Raw genomic sequence first — 22,304 nt, forward strand, 5'->3', positions numbered from 1 at the left:
TTGGTGAAAAGGAGTAAGTTGCATGGCCAAAATTCTCCCCTTATTGCTTTTGTACAGAATAGAGGAGGAACTCAATGACAGTTTACTGCTGTGAGTTTAGGCAATGCTTTTATCAAGGAAGGTCCACAGACAGATATAATATGTGAAAATGCCTTTTCATAATGTGTTGTGGCGTCAGCTAGGTACAGCATAGATCAATGGAAATGTGAAATTCCTATTACGCTGGTGTAAATCCACATCATCTGTTGTATTCAACAGTGTAAATAAGGCACTATCTTAATTTTCCAAGGAAAATTTGTTCCCGATAATGTTTAACAAGATGGCTCTAAGATTTAAAAACCTCTACCTAGTTTTCCATGCTGTAGGAAACTCCCAAGTTTCAAAATGTCTTTGAAAAGAAGATACAAAACTTAAGAATTACTAGGGGAATTTTCAAATGATACCCTTCATGTCTGCTTTTCTGTGTTTCAGAATGTTTTTCTATTGTCTGTCCTTAAAAGCTCCAAGATATTGTCTACCTACCTCAGCTTCTGAGGATATTCTTACATTTGATGTGGCGATGAGGAGTTGGAGGTTTTAACCACTGGCTCAGCTGCCCTCATTATTAAAGACATCAGCATCACTTCATGATTTTATTGAGAATTCAATATACATTCTTACCTACACAGTACCTCACTGCTGTCTCCTGAAATTAGTGAAAGAATTTGTTTTCTTCTGTGCATCGAAGACAGATAGACAGGGAGAGATAAACCTGAACCTTAGCTTTGAACAGGTTCAAACATCATGCACATTCAAATTTAAATTTAAGTCCTGTGGTTCTCTCTTGTCTTTAAAATGAGTACAGCCATTTCCTGATATTTCATTCCCCTCAGCCATAAAAGTTTGGAGTCCGTCTGATCCATTTCTGTTACGAAGAACCTTATACTACACCAGAGCCAGTGTAAATTTTAAAAAGGACAAAAATCGGGTGAAAATTTTAATTTTTACTTACTGAAATCCCAGTTTTTCAGGGATATTGTTGCTTTTTATCAGTGTTTTCCCAGCTGATACACAAAAATAGATAACTACCTTGCCTTGCCTTCCTTTTACTCGTAGAGAAATGATGTGCAATAAGAGTTCTATGCTACCTTTGCCTTATAGCACTCACCTGAAGCCTGGATCACGCGTGCAGAAAGACATGTTGGTCTCTATAATAGACACATGCCAATCCTTGGTATTTCCTCTATGCCACTTCATAGTCTCTGCAGACACACACACACAGAAAAGTAAACAAACAGCAAAGCAAAAATTAACAAAAACTTGTAACATTTTAGTTTCATCCTTGAGAGAGCAGTTATTGTCCTTTTCTTCTGAAACAGGCATTTAATTTAGAGGTATTTTTTATGAAAAGGGATTAAAGATCCCAAAACCAGAATCAAAGTAATTATGTATCAGTCAAAAGAAACACTAAGTCCAATTGTCATGCTAGGACTCTGGTAACCATTCTGTTATTCCGCATGAATATTCAGTTTTCATCAAAAAGCTGTTATTCAGACACGGGCATCACAGTGGGCAACAGCCTACTTCAGTTCCCAAATTAAAAAAGCTAAACTTACTTAGGATATGCTCCTTTAAACCTATTTTTTTCTACCATTCCAATACAGTCTGCTTCCTTACAACCGCAATGACAGGAGCATCTGCAGAAGGAAGGACCACATCTGACCACCACCGTGCACTCACAGTCTGGCAGGACACAGCGACGCATATTCCAGGCCTACGGTTTCCACTTGCACCTCAGCTGTTCCAAGCATCCTGCAGTGCAGAAAGAACAGCAGGACTTAAGGGGATTTTATTTATTTTGGTAATCTGCTACATTGGATTAACAGTTTTGTTTACAACCTTTACGTTTTCCAGTCTGCAACTGATCACCGAGGTTTTCATATCTAGCTATCATATTCTGCACACCCCCTAAGTTGTGATAGTTATTATTTATGCTTTGTTGATGAAATGTTGGGTTTGTCGTTCACTAGGGCAGATTTTAGAGAACAACTTGAAAATTAACTACGTCAACATTATATTCAGTTTTCCAAATTCCACCCCCCCATCCCCCCATCCCCCCACCCCCCAGTAATATCTCAGACTGGGAGAAATGAGTAAATAATTCTAACTGTAGTTTTCCCCTACTTTCCACAAAAATATGTGATTTCTTTGCACTACAAATTTAATTCAAATAACAGAAAGGCCAGATTCTTGGGATCCTCAAGATACTACTTTTCCAATATTTTATCATGTAGTATGTACTTCACATTTAATTTGCACATGAAAGATTATTAAAGATACAGGGAAACAATGCACTAATATCTCTCTGTCAATCTATATTTTGTAGAAAAGATTTATTTCACTTTTGAATATTTGATTTTTTTTTCCAAGAAAACTGAGACTGTTCAGCACAGACTAAAGCTTAAGCTGTTTCACCAAATTACTGGTCTCTGCATTACAGAATTATAAATCAATTAACATAATAAAAACAATTTATAGATCTGAAATAAAATGTCAATTTCACGACTAATGGTTGAATCATAATTCAGACACCATGAAGCTGGTAGTGAATCTGTGACTTTGATAGATGCCTTCCCAGTCTGTATTTCATGAAAGCTTCAAAAGAACTTAAACTGTTTCATAAAAGTGAATGACATTTCTTCTGTTTGAATTGATTTATGGTCGTGGTCATTTATTTACCCTCAAAAAATATCTATTGCAATTTTTTTCTAAATGTTGTTAGAATATGTGACTTGTAGTCTTAGTTGCACTCTCCTAAATCCTGTGAAACACAAGGCAAAATTCTGAATAGTACTTCTCAGACATCTCACATTGTTCCTCAAGTCCCCGTACTGCTCCTTTTTCTGACATCTGTGCTTCTGAGTCTGCTGCCATGTAAAATCAGGATAATACAATTATTACAGTACTACAGGCCTGATTCAATTTAAAATACTGGGCATACTGGTAGATTATTTCTTCCTTATTTTAGTCCTTTTGTTTCTTTTCTCTTTGGGGTACACAGCTTCTGAGTACAAATGTCCCTCATTTATCTTCTCTGCTTTTTCATTAGCTTCTCTTCAACCAAGCATATCTGAGACTTCTACTTTTGTGCTATATACACAGTTTTCTTTAACTTCACCGGGAAAATAAAATTCTCAGAAATTCTTCAATATCCTGCCAAGCAAAGAGCTGTTAATTATTCAGCACAATTATAAAATATATAGGACCATATAATGAAGGTTGTCTAAATTTTAACTATTGTCATCATCAAGACATTTCCTTGATATAACATTTTGAAGTGGCCGAAGTGCAATTCTGAAAATTGCATCCTTCGGAGGTGTTCTGGAGTATAGCTCAAAGATCATCCAAACTGGCTAACTACTTACATGAATATTAACCCATCCATTTACAGAACTGCACCTCTCATTTTTATGCCTAAAACTCAGATTCTTTTATAAAATTTGTCTAAAATAAACCTAATATTTATTATTAATATGTTAGGAATACTTTACTATTTCTTTTCATCTATGTTTGTTATCCTGTTACATTAAAGGGAAATAAATTACTAAGAGATGATCACAATAATTGCTTTACGGAAATGGAAAGAGAAAAGTTCCAGGGTAATACCATGTATCTATTCATAAACCGCTCCATAAACCAGAAAAATATTATACTAACAAACCTTGTGCATGCAGGTCTTGGATACGAATCTTCTACTCTATGGCCTTACATCGAGTCGCTGAACCTATCGTGATTTACCAATTCTGTTTACACCCAGAAACGGTGTCATCTCTATTTTAAAAGTATTTTCATCAGCCTGGTATAATGTCACATGCGAATGTTAGTAGATTATTTTTCAAGTGACTTTTACAGTAATACAACATTTTCCAAACCATAATAACATTTTGAAGAGATTTTTGTATTAGTTTTACTAAACTGGTTTAATTAAAACTGTCAGTTTAAATAATCCACTTCTGTCTGTATATCAGCCCTCAGTTTTTATGTTCATAAAGAGAGGATAATAGTAGTTATTAACTTCTTAGATCCTTGGGTGGAATATGCTACTGAAATACAAAACATTTTACTTATTAATACTAACACACAGGCTACAAGAAAAATGTACCCAGAAAAAATTCAACCTATTTTACTATAAACCTCAAGCAACGCAATCAATCCAGGACAAGGTTGTCCTCAGAGAGACTTTCAATCATGGTTTCACTGGAGGTAAAAGATGGAATCCTGCCTGCTACCTGAATGTGAGGTTGGATGAGCCAAGAACAAGGATTAGAGTTTGATGGGGTAAGGCACAAGTAAAGTTCTGGAAGCTTTTCCCTGTCTTTGTGGAATGACCCAGAAATTACCCATAGTATAATAACTTTTTTGACTTACTATTTTTGTTGCTGTTTTAGAAAAGTTAACAACAAAAAAAAAAATTACCTCGAGCTACATTGGAAGGAGAGCTCTCCCACAGACATTTAGACGAAGTTTCTCCCATGAGTCAAGAGCTTTGGGTGAAAGGTAAAGGACAGGCAGCGACTGCAGCAGCGTGCTGGTGGGGATTTAGCATTTGTTCCCACACTTCAGAGTTCATGAACACCTGAGAAAAAGCTGGTTTGCTATTCCTTTTGTATTGATTTCCACCTCTCTTCTTCATTTCACTGCACAGGCTTCCTTCCAACACTCCAATCTAAAAAACCACAACCCACAACTAAAGCCACCTTCAACAGTAGCTTGCGTTCACTAAAATTAGTGTATTTTAGAGAATCACACTGAATTACTCTGAGGTGCTACCTGACTAGTACAGTTCACTCTGTACAAGTGTAATGCTTTGCCATCTGTGCACAGAACACCTCCCCTTTAGAAAGTAACGCATATGGGTCACATTAAGAAGGAGCCTCGATAACCTTAAGGGAGAACTCATGTAAATCTGTAGTTTTCTCAGCACATACATTAGAGAGTTAAATCTAGCTTGGTGAGCATCTGAGGCCCAAGTACTGGCTGTGCCTGCATTTCAGAGTTCCTGTGCGACCTTTGGCTAGACATTTCATATCTGTGCTCTAGGTTCCCCCACCCCAAAATGGAAATAACTCCACTTACTTTCTGTTGTAGCCTATGAGGATGAAAAAAATGACATTGCATAAGAGTTAAAATATTCTGGCAAGTCAAAAAGAATGTATGTAAAAGAAAAGGAGTCTGCTTGGGCCCCCTTCTTACCTTATTTCAAGTGGTTTGCACCCAGTGGAGTTATTTTGGCATTTACAGGGTTATTGCTGATTTACCACGTTGTAAATAAGTCAGAGTCATGCTCGCTGAATGTGTGTTGACATACTTAACATACTGCAAGGAAGCAAGACTTGCACAGCTCAGGCTCACCAGTACATAGAGATATGCACATTTTAGCAAACTGAGAAAAATGTACAAGAAAAAATTGTTTGGTGATTTAACGTCAGCGCAAATTAAATTACTTCCTGGGGAATATATTTTGGATAAAGATCAAATAAATCCCTTTAGACGGAAAGCTTGAAATGGGGCTTTGTTGAACATCATTAATGGTAGAGCCTCTCTCTGCATTGATTAAGCTCGTTGGCTATGACCAAGAAGTTTGCCCAGCAAGTGCTCTCTTTTTTTCTATTTCAAGCATGTCTTGTTTGAAAGGGATAATTGTGCCCAGCAGATCTTGTTTCTAACGCTTCTTATATATAGTGAAATACAGTAATTTAACAGCTTGCTAGGGGAACAAGAATTTGTTCCAGTTCCTGATTTAAATGTTTATGCTAATTGCTATTTATTGGCTCAGATGCAAATGATAGGTTGGCCAAAGTGAAATTTTATGACGAGCAAACTCCCCCCTTTTGTGCAAATTGAAAAAGTGAAACAAGAAGAGGATGAAATGAGCCGAAGATGGTCTTAATGGCTGCTTTTTAATGGGGAAGATAAAATTAAGACTGATTTACGTGGCCAACTCCCCTGTTTTCTCTTATCAGCTCATTTGGCAGGAAAAATGGAAAAGTAATTGTTCCTCTTTCAATGTGGGCCTCAAACCATTATTTATTGGCTGAAATTAATCGCTGTTTATCCTTCATTCACGTGGAAACCGCTCTATCAGCATTATGAACCCCAGCAACTCAACTAGTCCCTTGCAATTTAGCCAACAGCAAGCACAGATCCTGATGAGCCGTGCCTTAATTTTCTGGGCTGTGGGAGTTAATGAAGACTCCTTTCTTAGGTGGACATATTTGTATTTCTACAACATTAATAACAAAGGCCCACACTTTCTTTTCTGCAGCATGCAAACTTTTTTTTTTTTTTAAGTAGTGAAAAAAAATAAAAGACTATTCATAAAGCTGAACAGGGTTAAGAGAGAAGACAGAGAGAAGACCAGCATTTCGTTGTACAGAGCAGCTCCTCGAGAGCTGAATGAAACTCTTTGATCCCCTTAAGGAGTCCCGTGTTATGGAGTGTGTAGTACGATTGCAGGGCTCTGCCATTGAACAGTGTTTTTATTTCTGCTTTCCTCCTTATGTTTTATCTTTGTGTATCCACTTTCCAGCCTGGTAAGTTCACTGTACCGGCTGCCCATGCATTTAATGCCAAAAGGGAACTATGCAGCTGGGACAGCTACAGCTGCATCTTATCTAATTCTGCCGAAGGGGGCCAACTGGTGCTGGCAACACACACTTCAGGCAGAAGTCCTCTCCTGCTTCTTTTTTGAGATGGTGCAAAGCATCACCCAGTTCTCCTTTCCACACAGCCAGGAGGGGAGTCAAATGCTTGCCTTGCTTTTTTTTTTTTTTTTTTTTTTTTCCCTCAGCCCCAGAATGCCCTTGGAAATGAGATGTTTGGTTTCAGTAGCAGCTGCTGCCTTGAAAAAATCAGCACTAAGCAAATACAGTTTAGACTGTAATAGAACAAAAAATGGATTATTGAGCAGACACCGTAGGGACTGTCCTGTTCGTTCAAGCCTAAGGTGTGTCTAGTCCACTGCTGTGGCCAGCGGAGAGAATAAATCGGAAGGTGTGAAGCAAGCAGTCTTGTTTGCTGCCTTCGACTAAGGGCCAGCTTGATTTCTAATTGTTCAAGACAGGCTGAAACCCCGAAGCACAAGTTTTAAAAGATTTAAAACCAGCCAAAGCAGCAATGGATGAGAAATATGCTTCTACTGAACATCGCTTCTGAACGCCACTGTTCAGAGCATATGTGTGCTTCAGTGTACTGGTGCTCAAAGACTATCCTAATCCTCCCTTCATGGGACGTAAGAATGAAGTAATATTGAGCAAGATTTAGGTAAATCAATGTGTGCTGCAGTCTAGGCTTTAGCAATCTGTTATATAATAAGATACATTCATGTTGTCTTTCTTCATTAATGTTACGAGGGAGGTCACTGGACACACTCATATTTGCCATGGGCCTGATCTAAAATTACATTGAAAGTCAAGAGGTGTTTTTCCACTGATTCACCTGTGTTTTGGATCTGCTCCAAAATCTGTACATTACTAGTTTAGAAAGGGCAGAGGTAGTGAATTTGTCTCAGATTTGTAAAGCCTGTAATGAATTTCCAGATGTGACTTATGTTCGGCTCACTGCTTAGAGAGAGGACAGGAATATACTATATACACGTGAGAGTCTGATATTGGTATCAAAAGCAATAAAAATATTTTAGCTAAGAAGTGAATTAATTTGCAGATGAACATTTATAGCTTCATCAATATATGGTTAGAAACCTTAAGGGAATATCAGCCTAACTTTCCAGTAAAAAAAAGGAAATGAAAATATTTTAAAATTATGATTCTATGTAACAGGCAAGGAAGGGGTTTCCTATACTTTTGGATGGGATGCAGCTGAAATTACCTGTGCCCGTATAACTGTGCAACCCCAGACAGGCTGAGAATATTAATTCTGCAACAGGTTAAACAATACAGCAAAGGCAAAGTATTTGTGCAAAATCTGATGTGGAAGGGAAATAGTACTTACATTAAAAAGCTAGTAAATCTACATCACACCTTCTAAGCCTGGTGCTCCCTCCTAGGGACCAGCTATCCCCTTGGCTGGAGTTGTTCACTCAGGACCCAATTGCCCTGGTTTAGTTTCCATCCTTATGGGTGGTAAAGCATCCTTAGCGTGACGCATGGCAGGGTAAGGCAATCCTCCACCGGTGATCTCATGGCACGTGTTGCACAGGCAGCACCAATCAACCCAGCTGGTGATGAGAAATGTAAAACAGAAGTAAGCTGAAGCCCCTCACTTCCTTTTCAGGGGTAAACCGCAAAATGTTACTGCCAGTCACACAGATGTTTGGTGTAAGGCATTTTATTACAGAATAGACAAAGCAATTGGCAGCCAGAGAGGGTACCTCCTGGAGTGGGGGCAACAAAGAAATCCACGATGCTTCTTGCTCACCATTTTCCAAGAGACCAGATTCTAGCTGGATATAACTTGCATAGATATATCCATGGAGAGAAGGCAGGACCAGCTCCTCTACGTTTTTATAGAGCCAGCCATTGTTGCCCTTCACCTCTTACACTGCTGGGAAAGATGCTTCTCAGCACCATTTCCCCAGGCTGGTTGCCCAAAGAGAAGGAACCACATGGAGACAAAGCAGAGTTTTGCACAGACTTTTTCTTCATTACGGCCAGCTTGATATTCACGTTCACAATGTACCAAGAGAAGAAAGTAAGTTCAGAAATGCAGCTTTGGAGATGCTCCATTTGGGTGCTGTACTGTCACTGGCACAAATGAGAAGGTTTTTACATGTTGTTGCTTATCCAGACTATGGTCTTGATCCTGCTTCCAGTTAATTCAGTGGGAGTTTTGCCATTAACTTGAATGTGTCTGTGTGTATTGGAACACCCCCCTTTTTTTTCTAATTAAAGACAAGCCTGAGTCCTGGAGCTAAATTCTGATTAGACTTTGTCCAAATGTCTGAACTTGATTGCCAAAATAGGACACATAATCCTGCACATAAAAGCTCCACTGAAAGCCTGAATTTCAGAGATATTGACCATCCAGTAAAAGTCATTACATGCAATGTGTGTTCTCAGCGTATGCTTTTTGCCTCAAGTGCAAGTTTACGTGTCTTATTTCACCTGTAAATTGATTCCAAGCTCCTGAGAAAACTTGGGAAGATGTTTCCATACCTAGAACCTAGCTCAGCTTTTTGAAACTAAGGACCATTTCCAAGCCAGAAGATTATCATACGATAAAGTAGTGCATTTCCAGAGGCAGATTCCTTCCTGCTTAATGTATCCCAGTTGTCTTTTTTAAAGAGGAGTAAGTTTATCGTTTTGGTTTTTTTCAAAAACGCTGCTTGCTTTCCTTGTGCTGTCAGGGAGTTCAGCATGCCTGGAGAATTTCAATGAAAAGGAAAGGCTGATCTTTCACTGTCCGGTAGACCTAAGACTAGTCATCAGTGCCAAGGTGAGTTCTGTTCTGCTAATAATCATTCTTGCCATTGCAGTAATGTGCTTTTCTACTCTGTCATCCAAACTACTGTGGCTTTAAGAAGAAAGACATGGCAAACAACAGATCTGTTTAACTTTACTTCGACTTTGCCAGCTTTTCAGCTATGTCATTACATTCAACAAAGTTGAAGTTAGCTGAGGACCCAGTGGTAAAAAGCTTTTTTTATATTATTTTTATGATTAAAATGTTAAAATGATATAAGATTGTTCCTATCCATTTAAGATTATTCTCATTAGTTTTCATAATTGTTAGAGTCCACTTAAGTAATTTATGGGGGGCCTTTAATGCAGCTGTACCAATAATTGAATCCTCTTTGGCCTTGCTGACCATAGTGCTTTCCACCTAAATTTCATAATTGATACTGAATACACTGAGATGTCACAGCTCTTGAGAGGTACGAGAGCCTTGAAAGGATCTGGAATTGTGCTCTATTTTATTTTGTTTATACTCTACAGAGGTGATAAGTATTTCAGGAATATATCCTGATTATACACAATCCTGTCTGGATTTTGGAGCTCACACCAGGAGATATTCTCAGCAGAAAAAGGTCTTAATAGGACAATGCAAGGTATTCATATTGCAAGCTACCTGGGGAAAGTAAAACATTGCTATGCATCCCCTGGCTGCCTCTTATTGATGCTTCGGACAGGAGCTTTCCTTTAGATTGCTGACATTTCTATAGGTATATAACCAACCTGAACATGTAACTCATCCCTGTTTAGCTGGAAGTGTTTATACAGTTTGGGATACATTTTCATTCTCTTAAACGGTGTAAGATAAACACACTCGAAGAAGCGTATCACAGCCTGGCTCCAGAGCTTACACATGAATAGCTGTAACCTCCCAGCAGACACACTGACATTTGTGTGTCTATGATCTGGGAAATTCCCCAGGCTCTGTTTTACCCTTGCAGCGGATCCAAGTCCCAAGTAACATATCTAGCTCCTTTAGGAACCTGGGGACTGATCCTCTGCTGCCTCGCACCTTGTATTGCCATTCTACCTGTACAAAATGAGTGCAAAACACCACAGGCTCCATTTTGACATTGACTTCAGTGCAGATATATCAGTTTATACCACCAGAGATGGTGGCCTTACATTCTGGTTTGGCAGCTTTTTAATCTCACTTTGCACTGGAGAAATAGGTGTACAGTCCACGATAATGGGAAAAGATAGTACTGCAGATGTATTTGATGGTGGAATCATTTCATTTCAGTTCCCTGTTCTTCAAAACAAACGCAATAATATTTTCCTCACAGGAGTGCTGGGAAAGCCTTGCCTTTCAGCTCAGTTGCTAACTCATTTGAGAATAACAAACTGTCTTGTCTTTGCTAGGATTTTGTCAACTGTTTATCCCAAGATAATGAACTCAGGCTGGACCCACCTTCTGCCATTAATATGGCAAGGGCATTAGGCAGAAAGGCAACCAATTAAACTTTCACATATTTCTACCATCCTGATTTCTGAAGGTAAAGCTGCCCTAATTGGTCTTAATGAAATACAGCCAGCCTCTGTGTAACATTTTTTTTTTTCACTCTTTATCTAAGCTAGAGCACGCTGCTGCCCAAATCTCTACCTTACAGCAGAGGCTTTAGTCTGCTCACTGCCCATTCGTGTCCTCTCTGAGATGGTTCAGGACTTAGCAACACCCATCTGCTTTTGGTGGACCTCCCCCATGGCTGTCTCCTTCCAGGGACACAGAAGCCCACTGTCCAGCTAGCAGGACAGTTTGTCTTTAAGATCTAGATGAATTCTGGATCAAAAATTAAATTGCAGCTTCACACATCTGCTAATGTTACAACAGAAATACAGGTCTGAAGGTCAGATGTGATGCATGCTTCTACATGGGGCCAAACCAGACTCCTGGGTGGAGCCATCCATCCACGTCTTCTGTATGAGTTTCACATCTGGGTGCAGATCCATACAATGCAGCTGAGGCTATATTGCCTCTGGAGTACATGAGGGAGGGGAGAAGTGGAAAAAGAGCATTACCAGTTTGCGGAATTTTTTTCTGCTGTGAGATACTGAGGAGTGCCAGAATCAGGTATCCATGCGCTTTGTCTGATTTCTTGTGAATAGGCATCTGAGAAAAGCTTTCAGCAAGTGTCTCACATTCTGTGATACCCTCGCGAGAGTCCTACACCACCACTGGCATGTGCAGAAGAGTGGGAAAAGCTGTGGGGTCATCGTCCTCCTGCACCACCTCTCACTGGCCCCAGGTGGGAATATTTCTGACCCACCCATCTGCCTAACTTCAGTGGGCCTGTTTTGGGGGGAAGGGCCTTTAGATAGCTTAGACTTTTTGAGGTCCCACTTCAGAGCGGATCCCAGCTTCTGGGCCAGCAGAGGCAACCAAGAGCTGCCTCTCTACAGAATTATAGAATGGTTTAGGTTGGAAGGGACCCTTAAAGGACATCTAGTCCACAACCCCCTGCAGTGAGCAGGGACATCTTCACTAGATCATGTTGCTGAAAGCCCCATCCAGGCTCTGGTAGATGATGCTATACTGTTCCAATATGCTCTCCTTTCTGGTTGTGCGTATTCCAGTGCTGAAAAAAATGTCTCAGCCTTTTTACCACACCCCTACATCCTTTATAACCAAAACAATAACAAGAATTGTAGCAGATATTGTGATCTGGGCCACCGTGTTCAGTGGAGATATACCTCATTTAAGTGAGTTTAAATTAAGGGTCTTCTCAAGCATAAACACAGTTTCCTACTGCTTTGCAAACAGAAAAGGAGGCAGGACAAAAGCAGGAATGATAACACCTGTCATTCTGAAAGCTAAACTGTGGGTTGTTAGGTAAAAATTACAAAAACTCTTCCAAATAATTTATCCAAATAATTTAAGTCTCTTGTGAATCAAAGCAGTGGCTCCACAGCCTACCTGCACATTTGAAAAAGAAAAAAATATTTTGAATCAGGTATCTGATTGCTTCATGTGGAGTCATTTTATTCTGGTATGATGTGGAACACTAGTAACAGCTAAGCACTTCCCAGTACAGCACATGAGTCTGTAGATCTTTGTTGGAGTTCCCTCAGTAACCTTCCTTGCAGCCCAAGGAGTCCTACTGAAAGCACACGACATGCTTTTCCCAGCCTTGTTACCATTCTTTGTACATTTTTGAGCTCTGCGAGTCAATTTTTTGAGATCACAGGACTAGAAATTCATGCAACATGCAGGATGAATGCATTACAGGATTTCAGACTAGTAACATTAATTGTACAAAGATAGCAAACGTTCCCACAACTCAAAGATTAGTAGCTCCCAAAAAACTAGTTATATTGCTACTCTTTTTTCCTTTGACAGTGATGCTTTTGTGTCTAATCCATATTTCTTGGATCCAAGGGAACCTCTTGCCAGCCTACATTTGTCATCATTAAGACTTAAGATGTGAAAAGTAAAAATCACAACAAAACTGATAGCTGGCAGGCTGTCCAGCTAATCACTTCATCTTGACATGGTTATGCATCCTAGCAAATAAAACATTTTAATGAATAAATTTATTATTTTAAAGTCATACAAAATACGTTTAGTCACATAAAAAAAAATCCTAGACATTCTATCAAAAATGTAATTTTATTCAATAATTTTATCTGATGTTCACACAGATACTGGAAGATTTTGCACTATGATTATGAAACAGCTGATTTCAGTTGAGGGCTGAAAAGAGATAAAATCTGAAAAGTCTCGGTCGGGATTTGCATGTCCTTTGCATTCAGCTTTTTACTCATATTTGTCACTTTAGCCAGGGGCAATTTCTTTGGTGAAGAAATTATCTACACTACGTTGGATGAGGAAATAGATATTACATTTTTAATCAGCGCTCTGTCTTTAGGTTCATCTAAAATTTCTAAAATGTGAATTGGTTGTAAACTTTCAGTGGCTGTTTAAACGGGATCTACCTAAATCAAACTAAGTATGTTTGGGCTTCAGGGGAAAAAAAACAAAAAGGAAAAAAAAAAAAAAAAAGAATTAGCCCTAAAAGACTATGGGGATTCCCTTTTTTTTGTGGGGGAGGGAGGGGTGGGAGGTGGGGTTGGGGTTGGTTTTCACTTCTTAATCTAGCAGACACACATATGCATTAAACTTTCAATATGCACTGTAGATATGTAGGCTTAAAATAAGCACATATCAGCAGTGCTTACAACTTTCATGTGAAATGTGGAGGGTCATGACTCAGTTCACACTTGTGTTCGTGTATGCATACTTCAGTAAGAGTTTATGAATAGATTTTTTAAAAGGTGCCTTTTCCTTAAACAAAGCAAGTGTTATCCTTCTACGATTTCCCTCCTTAGTGCTTCTGATGAGAGAACCTGAGTGTTGTGCTCGGACTGGAAAACCTGAGCTGCAGCAAGTGCATGACTTTGATGGTAACAGGCATGGTCATAACTGCTTTGCTCATGGCAAAAAGACACATGACAGTCAGTAGAAAGAGAATTTAATTCTCAGGACTTGGCAAAACATTTCTACTCAACAAAAGCTCCAGAAACTGATGAACTGTTCTCAAATATACATTGAGTACAGATGAAGTCAAGAAATATTTTTGTTCTGAAGAGGCTCATAGCTTAAGCTATACGATGCCTTTAAGTTTAGAGAGCCTGTCTGCATAAGTAACACACCCATTACTATAACATGGTATTGAGGTAGAAAAGAGACAATTAGATTTGAAGGAAAGAGCTTGCATTGACATGCAGATTTATGTCAGCCTTATGCACTTAAGCCAACATGTAAAAAATGAGCCGTGAATGCAAACATTGTCAGTGGACACTTAGGCTGGATTCACTGTGCTTCAACAGACATTGCCTTAAAAGACAATTCCGTTAAATGTGCCCGACTACTTGTGAGGCCTTTCTGTTCAATGTGGGTTTCCATAAGGATGGTACGAAGAGGAATAAATAGGTATGAAAGGTAAATAAATAGGTCAACCAAATTAATCACTAGAAAAGGGTCCTGCACCACTGTATAGTCAATATGAGGAACAGTTGAAGGTCAGCTTGAATCTAACCACCAAATAGAAAAAAAACTTTTATTGTACTGCCAGGAAAGAAGACAAATTCTGGCTAGATTTCTGTCAGGGAAAATTATTTCTTGACTTTCGTTTCTCCCATCAAACCCACAACTACAGGTGCAGGTGTCCTGAAGTAGATATGCTAAGATTAGTTTACATGTTAAATACTGAGATATTTGAATATTGTTATAGTTCATATTTCAAAGCCAGTCACGAACAAGGTAAAATATAGATACCATAAATTTTTGTCAATTGGCACATTCTAGCGGCAGCAAGTGACAAACAATATCATCCTTCTCTTGTCCCATTTCTATAATGTAATATACAATATACAAGTCATGTTGGAGCACTGGCATTGATACATCTCACACATGAAATATTTCAGAAGATCCAGCTTTTTTCTTTGCAATATGCTCCACTGAAGTCAAAACAGCTATATATGGGCCTTACTTCAAGGAAGTATTTACTCGTTTTCCACAATTTATCCCTCTCCTGACAGCAAAAGGGGTTTAAGGCTCCATTGACTTCAGTGATACACAGCAGTGTTAGTTTTCTAATATTGCAAAGGAAATATCCTTCTGGCATGACCTGGAAACACCTCTGAGTGTGTCTGCTCACCTGCAGCCCCCTGTTTTGGGCAAAGTTAACAGTCAAGGTAACAAAGTCATGGTAACAATGTGGTGGTGGGTTTGTCATGTAGTTATTTGCCTTCTAGATGCGGAATTCACAAACTCATTTCATATAGTTACAGTAGAAACCCTCTCACGGTGCAGGCAGGCCAGATGTGAGCAAGTTTCAGATAAATAAAGTGTTCTTTAGTCCAATAGCACCTCACATAACTACCAAATTGGAACTTTTTTTGAAGAACTTGTTTCTTTTTGTGCTAAGTGGCAACTTAGCCTACAGAGGAAGAGATTTATAGGTAATTTTTAATTTACTGTGTTCTCCTTTATTTTGCATTAATGCATATTTATTGGTATTTAATAATGCTGGTTTGCACTCACTTTTTTAGAATACAGTGATTAACCTTCAGCTGATATAACGCAAATGGATCTACAAAAGGTTAGACTGGCCTATAGAATCTTGTGCATTTTCTGATGCTTTATTTTTTCTTTGTGCTTATTCTTTTGTATGTCAAATAGCTTTCCTAGAATCCTGAGATTTTTCTGAAACTTTAACATTCTTGCCATAAGCAAGAAAGCCACAAGCAATGTTTTGAAGATTTTATTCCAGGTCAGAGAGAATCTGCTGACAACAAGAATTTTTTGTGAGTAGTCCCTGCTGAATTAGGACTTTTGCTGGGCATCTTTCACTTAAATATGTTTACAAAATGAGCATAATGGTGTAGCATTGCTACTGGTTTGCTCTCAGAAAAGTTCTGAAATATAGTCCTTGCTTCAGACCTTAGTTTAAGATAAATAATCTTTATTTTATATTTATTCATAGAATCTGTATTTATAACAATATTTGTAGACAATGAAATTATTTTTCAGAGAGGCTCTCATACCAATATTTCTGATGAACAAAGTATTAAGCATGTTGGCCTCTGTCCTTCGAATCCCCCTGCTGTTACTACAAACAGTCCCATGGAAGTCAACTTTATATGGCACTCCTTGGTGGATCAGAGGTGTCCTGTAGTTTTTGGAAAGCATACCTGTCATGAGTCTCACCACACATGATAAGTTCCCTCAGGGAAGGGACTTGCTATAGACAAAACTTCAAAATTCTATTTAAAATTTGTCCTTCATCTTCCTCTTGTATCCCTTGTGTTTTTTGGGGGACCACAACAAATGAGATGATAACTTGCTTAGTCTTGACAATCCCCATGGTTTATAGTGTACAATGGAGGATCTACATTTCTCAGGATTTTCTTTTGCTTCTTAAATCTCTTTTTTTATGTGGAAGTTAGAGTCAACCAAATCATTTACACTTTAATAATGAAGAGAAGTAACTTCAGCTGTCTCCAGTGTCAGGCTGTTGCTGGAGTATTGCTCTTGGCAGCAAGATGCTTCTCCTCTGCCCCCATCCAACCTGCCTACATTCATTTTCCCACCCTAGTGTAACATACTGGGGGACACAAGGTAAATGGAATTCAGGAACAAAGCAAAAATGAATGGCTATTAAAAAATAAGCCAAGTTTCCCAATCCAGTTCCCAGTGGGGTTTTTAAATTGATATTATCTAAAACAGGAATGATCCAATTCCTTTAAAAATACAAAATCATAGTGCAGTTCTGAAGACTTATGACTTCTGAAGACTTATTACACTTGTGCCATGTGTTCTAAGCAGTAAGGCCAAAATGCAGGATAGCTGGGCCACTGCAATTTCTTGACAGGTCCAAGTTTTCAGGTTATTATTAAATGCCATTGCTTTAAGCTTGCTGTGGGCAAAAGGTGCCGGGGTAAATTAAGTATAACAATCTCCTAGCTTCCTCTCTCTAGACCTGTTCCTAAGTTGTTTTCTTCAACTTCCATGATACTGGTAGGTACCCAGAACAAGGCCCCATCCAGCAAATAAGTCTACACAATGCATCTGCCAAACATGTGGAGATACACATTAGATTTTGGGTGGCATCTCTATCTCAGGATGACAAACACTAAAAGTGATCCACCCTCCCTAAAAATAAAAATGAATAAAAAAGGCAGGGAAAAACCTTAATATTGGTTAAAATGTCAGTTGAATTAAATGAGAGTGGTGTGATTTGTACCCATGAGGGGAGAAAAAAACCACAGCAGGTATGTTAGAGGTGCAAAAAAATATTGAGTTTCACACATAGCATGTAAGAGTTGACAAGTCTGCTGGCAGCTGCCTGGTCACAGGGGGCTGCTGGGGATCACAGGAAAGTTCAGACAGTGCCGTGGTACTGAGAAATGGGAGAGAAACAGAGACAGCGCAGGGTGATAGATATATCTCTTGGCTTGTTAAAGCCCAGATTGCTTCGGGCTCAACTCTGGGCTCACAGAACTGGGAAAGACCGGCAATCAAACTACCAAGAGAGTTAAAACGCAATGAGAGACCTTCCTTTCCATAGGCAGCACTTTGTAAGACTTAACAGCAGATATATTGTGCCATAAGTAATGTAAGTAGAGGGAGAAGTGGAATGAAATAAGTGAAGTCGGCTGGGCTGAAAGGCATGCTTAAAATGAGGCGCCCATGAAGGCTGTGGGACAGAAAAGGTGTAGAGAAGGGGAGGAACCCAGCTCTCAAGCAGCAGGGGTCTGATCAGCAGGCTGGGAGGGAGAGGAGGAGAGGAAGCAAAGGCAGAGCCATTAAAGGTTTCATCTGCTCAGGCACCAGCGCCACTGAAGACGGGTGCAGGTATCTGTTGTGGACGGCTGTCTTTCTCCTGGGCTGGGAAAAGCAGCAATCCCTCGGCCTCCCTTCTATTTGCCTCTTTTATAAAATCTGTTTCCCATCACTTCATTTCGTTAATGTCTGACAGACGGTGTCTACTGCTTGCCTCCCTTCTGCTGGCATAATTTGTTAAAAAGAGAGATAAACACATATCTTAGGTGCATTTGTTCATGTGGCCATGGCAATTGCATTGATCTACATGCACAGATTGGAATTTAACTTTTAAAGTAGTTTTCCTTTACCATAAAAACATCCCATGAAGACTGATGTCAAAATTTCTTCTCTGTCCATTTTTTAGCTCTGTGCTAAACTCTGATCCATCACCTGGCCCTTCCCTGCAACCAAATAATGGCTTCATTGTAAGGCAACTGTATGCAGCGTAATGGCTAAACATACTGGGAGCTGCTGAGACAAAATATAAGCAAACTTTAAAATGCATTATCTCACTTTGTCATTATTAGTGTGAAGCTTGAGCAAGAAAACCAAAATATGAAGTCTGCAAAAATCAGAAAATTATCTCTACTGATCACTGGAACTGCTAAATGCAGAAATGGTTTGTTTTGTTTTTCCACAGAAAATATTTTTTAAGAAATTGAAAGCAAAAATATTTAAACCAAAATCAGAAATACTTTTTCATATCTTCATGCTGCAATAACTGTTCAGCTATATTCTCAATAGTTTCCTGGTGATGAAAGAAAATGTATTAGGGTTATATTCGGTTTTGAAGTATTACAGTGTTTTTAAGTATTTTTTTTTAATAAGTTTATCTGAAGTTCCATTTTCCGTGAAAAAACAGCTTTAATAGAAAATAATCTGACAATAAGATCTTACACTGCCTAGATTTTTTAAATTTTTCCAAGTATTTGGTGTAATAATTCATGATCACAGGCTAACTAGCCTTTCAAATTCAAAATGAAGGGGCAAATAGAGTCATTAAAGTCCAGTTTCCCCAGATCCTACCAATATCTTTTGGTTTTGTTTTTAAATTGGAGGCATCCCCATGACATTCAAAGAATTATACTTTCCAGAATTGCTTTGGATGGATTTCTGCTGCGATTGAGAAGATGATGCTGTGTTTGTTTGTTGTTTTTTTTTTAAATCTGTTAACACACCTAGAACTTGGGATGGGTACTTAGGTGCTTTTTATGTACAACAAAATAAGCAAACTGTTACAATAATGCCTATAACTGTTATGACCTGGAAGCTGTGCTCATGGTATTGTTCCTATATGCGCTTTATTGTACTTGGCAGAAGGAAAGGCTGACATTACCATCAGCAGATCTATTTTGTGGGTAATTTGGTGGATGAGAGACCCCACTTCAGCACATCACATAAGCAAGCCCTTAGCTCTTTACGTGAGCTGAAGTTTAATTGAATTGGAGGTTTAAACATTAGCATTGCTGAATAGAGCTGTGATGAACTGAGCCAGGGTTTTCTCAGCCTGGAGACTACCAGTCCACACAACCAAACAGGGAGATCTGGACATAAGGCTCTGCCCAGGATTTCCAGGGACCCACAAACCAGCTCTGGGCCTGTCAGGCTTTGGGATCCCCTTCCCAGGCTGTGCAGCCTTGGCACACATCCATGCTTCAGCAGGGCTTCATCAGCGATGCTCCTGCAGTGGAGCTGCAGATGGGCATCCCATCCTCGTGCCTTAAGGTGTGATTTTTGACCCTCAGAGAAGACGGGACCTAGATATGATGTTAAAATAATTGGCTGGTGGTTGTGGGAAGCCAGTCTTCCTCCTGCTCTTTTCAGTGCCGATTTTTCTGTAAGAGAAAGCCAAAAAATGTTGGCTTCTTAAGAGCCAACACTCGGCACACGTGGGTTAGAGACACGCGCTCATTTTGGGCAGCTGCCCAACCACACCTTCTGTGAACACGGCCACAACATTTCTGTTTCGGCTAATGACCTCATACTTCAGAGCACCATGGTATCACAGGTAGGGTTTGAGCAGATCTGAATTCTGTAGAAATCTTTAGACTTATTCCACCTTTATACTGAATGCCGGAGAAGCTCCAGTTAATCTTCTTTAAGGCCCTATTCGCTTAATGGAAACGCTTAGCTGCATAATTGCTTTGAGCCTATTGCTATTCCAAAAGGAAAATATAATAATCTAATGGTATTGTCTCTATAAGCGAATGAGAATTTCAGGAGTGGATGTTGGTGCCACCCATGTGATCCGGAGAGGTTAATGCAGTTAAAGTTATTTCACAGTCCATTAAGGAGCTTACGGTGACCCATCGACCTTTGAGCCAACAACACGGAATCCATTATCATCACAACGGAGGAGCCGGGGCTCCGCCGGCTCCGCAATGGGCCCGGGAAATCCCAAGTTAGTACTTAGTCTAAAAAAATGCACTTTTCTTTCTGCTTCTTGGGTATGGCTATTAATACACCCTCCCGTAATTTGTAACATTAACATTGCTGAAGGTACAGAAAAGGACATTGAAATGAAGACGTCAAAACTGCTGACTTGGTTCGGAGTATGATAATATTGGCTACATATTGAAACGGTGGATATATATAACGGGAGAGATCAAGATGAAGAAAGTCAAGGAACTCGGGGAAATTGATGATAAATTATCAAAGGCTCTGAAACTCATTTAAGCAAACAATAGCTTTCCGTTACATTTTCTGATACCACGGGGCTGCCTTTTGTTGTTTTTTTGTTTTGTTTTGTTTTGTTTTTCACGATTATTTATATGATGTAGATATTTCGGAGGGAAAAAATGACATTGGGAGTTTACCGTATGCAGCATAGGCACGTTTTAGTTCTGCAAATGGAGTTAATTACTTTATCTAAACCATTTATTTTTTTTTTACTATAACTATTTTATTAAACCCTACTATCGCCCTCCAGGGGATCTAGTCACAAATATGTTTAATAATGTTAAAATAAATATGTATCCTGCAATGTACAGAGGAATTTTCAAAAGATGTCTGTCACACAAAAATAGTGTATTGGAGTATGACGGAAGAAAAATTAATTGTTAAAAGCCTGAAATTTAGCAATGAAGTTTCATAGATTTTATTCTCAAAGCTGATGAAAATGCAGTCCTCTAGGATGCTGAATAGAATTGATAAGACTAATGAGATGAACTTATATGCATGCAATTGTGTCACTATTTTATAAAAATTATATTGTTAAAATTCTAACATGGAAAAGACCTAGTTCCAAAGCTCCATAAATATCAAATAATTTGATAATATAAGCATCAAGATTATATGGGTTTTTTTGTTATGCTTAGAGATTAAAAGAGAAAGACAAATCTTCTTAAAATGCCTACAGGTAATTAAGGATCACAGGACTGGAAAGTTGGCCAGTGTCTTTGGTACTTTAGGGCAATTTTATCTAATTAAAAAATAGGACTGCCACAAGCACTGCCTCTCATTGTGTCTGTAGCATGGTAGTACTGACAGAGAAAAAGCATGTATAGCTATACCAATTTCAAGAATGCAAGGTAATAACATCTTTTCATAGCTGGCTGTCTGCTCAAATAATTGGAAACAGGGTTATGTCCTCCTGATTACTCTGAAGAAAAAATAGGGTTCTGATGATATTTTTTAATCACAGCACTTAAGTTAAACTTTATGTCTCTACTACGGAAAGCTTTAAGGAGATAGTTCTGAGATACTCTGCTACAAAACAAAATTAAAACTTGCATGTACCCTAATTTTCTGTAGCATGTCTTCAAAGATATTTTGAAAACAGTATATTGAGACTAGATTATGTAGAAGTGGCTGTAAGAAACATAACAGGATATTTTGTGAACTTCCAGAATATGTGTTAGCTAACTACATAGTTTCTCTTTCACCCCTTTACTGAAAAATAAAATTAGCTAAATGGCCCTGTTAAATGATGGAGATAATCTCTCTCTGACTCTTTAACAAACATGAAAGGAGGGGGGAAATCTGTGGAGTGTTGTGGAACTGGTAGGGTTTGCATCACTGCAAATGTTAAAATAGCTCTTTTGAAAATATTGTTTTTTAGCATACCACAGGGGCAGCCAGGCTGTACCTTCCTTTTTAAAGATCACTGTGGTCACCCTGTCATTAGCTAAATAATTCAGTAGGTAGGGATAGTGAGGGGAGAATAACAATTTGAGTACTAAATGATAACTACCCTTAAAAGATATTTTATGAGATACATGTTATTTTAGAAAACCAGTGAAGTCATCAGGATTTTACGTGAGAGGAATGCCACAATGGCAATTTTCTATTTCAAGCCCTTATTTTTAATGATGAAGGGGTCATTTTGTTAATTCCTACACTCATTCGCTACAGCAGTTTGCAGCTTAACTGAGCCCCAGTTCTCTCTCTCTCTCTCACACACAGAGACACTCTCCAATACGTTTACAGAGCAGCAATTATTGAGAAAGTAGCCAGGGTAAATGTAGGTGGATATAATAACATAATACAAGTAATTAATCATGGGGTGTAGGATTCATTATGTCAACAAA

The sequence above is a fragment of the Falco biarmicus genome, chromosome 12 (genome assembly GCF_023638135.1).
Source record: "Falco biarmicus isolate bFalBia1 chromosome 12, bFalBia1.pri, whole genome shotgun sequence".
Lineage (NCBI taxonomy): Eukaryota > Metazoa > Chordata > Aves > Falconiformes > Falconidae > Falco > Falco biarmicus.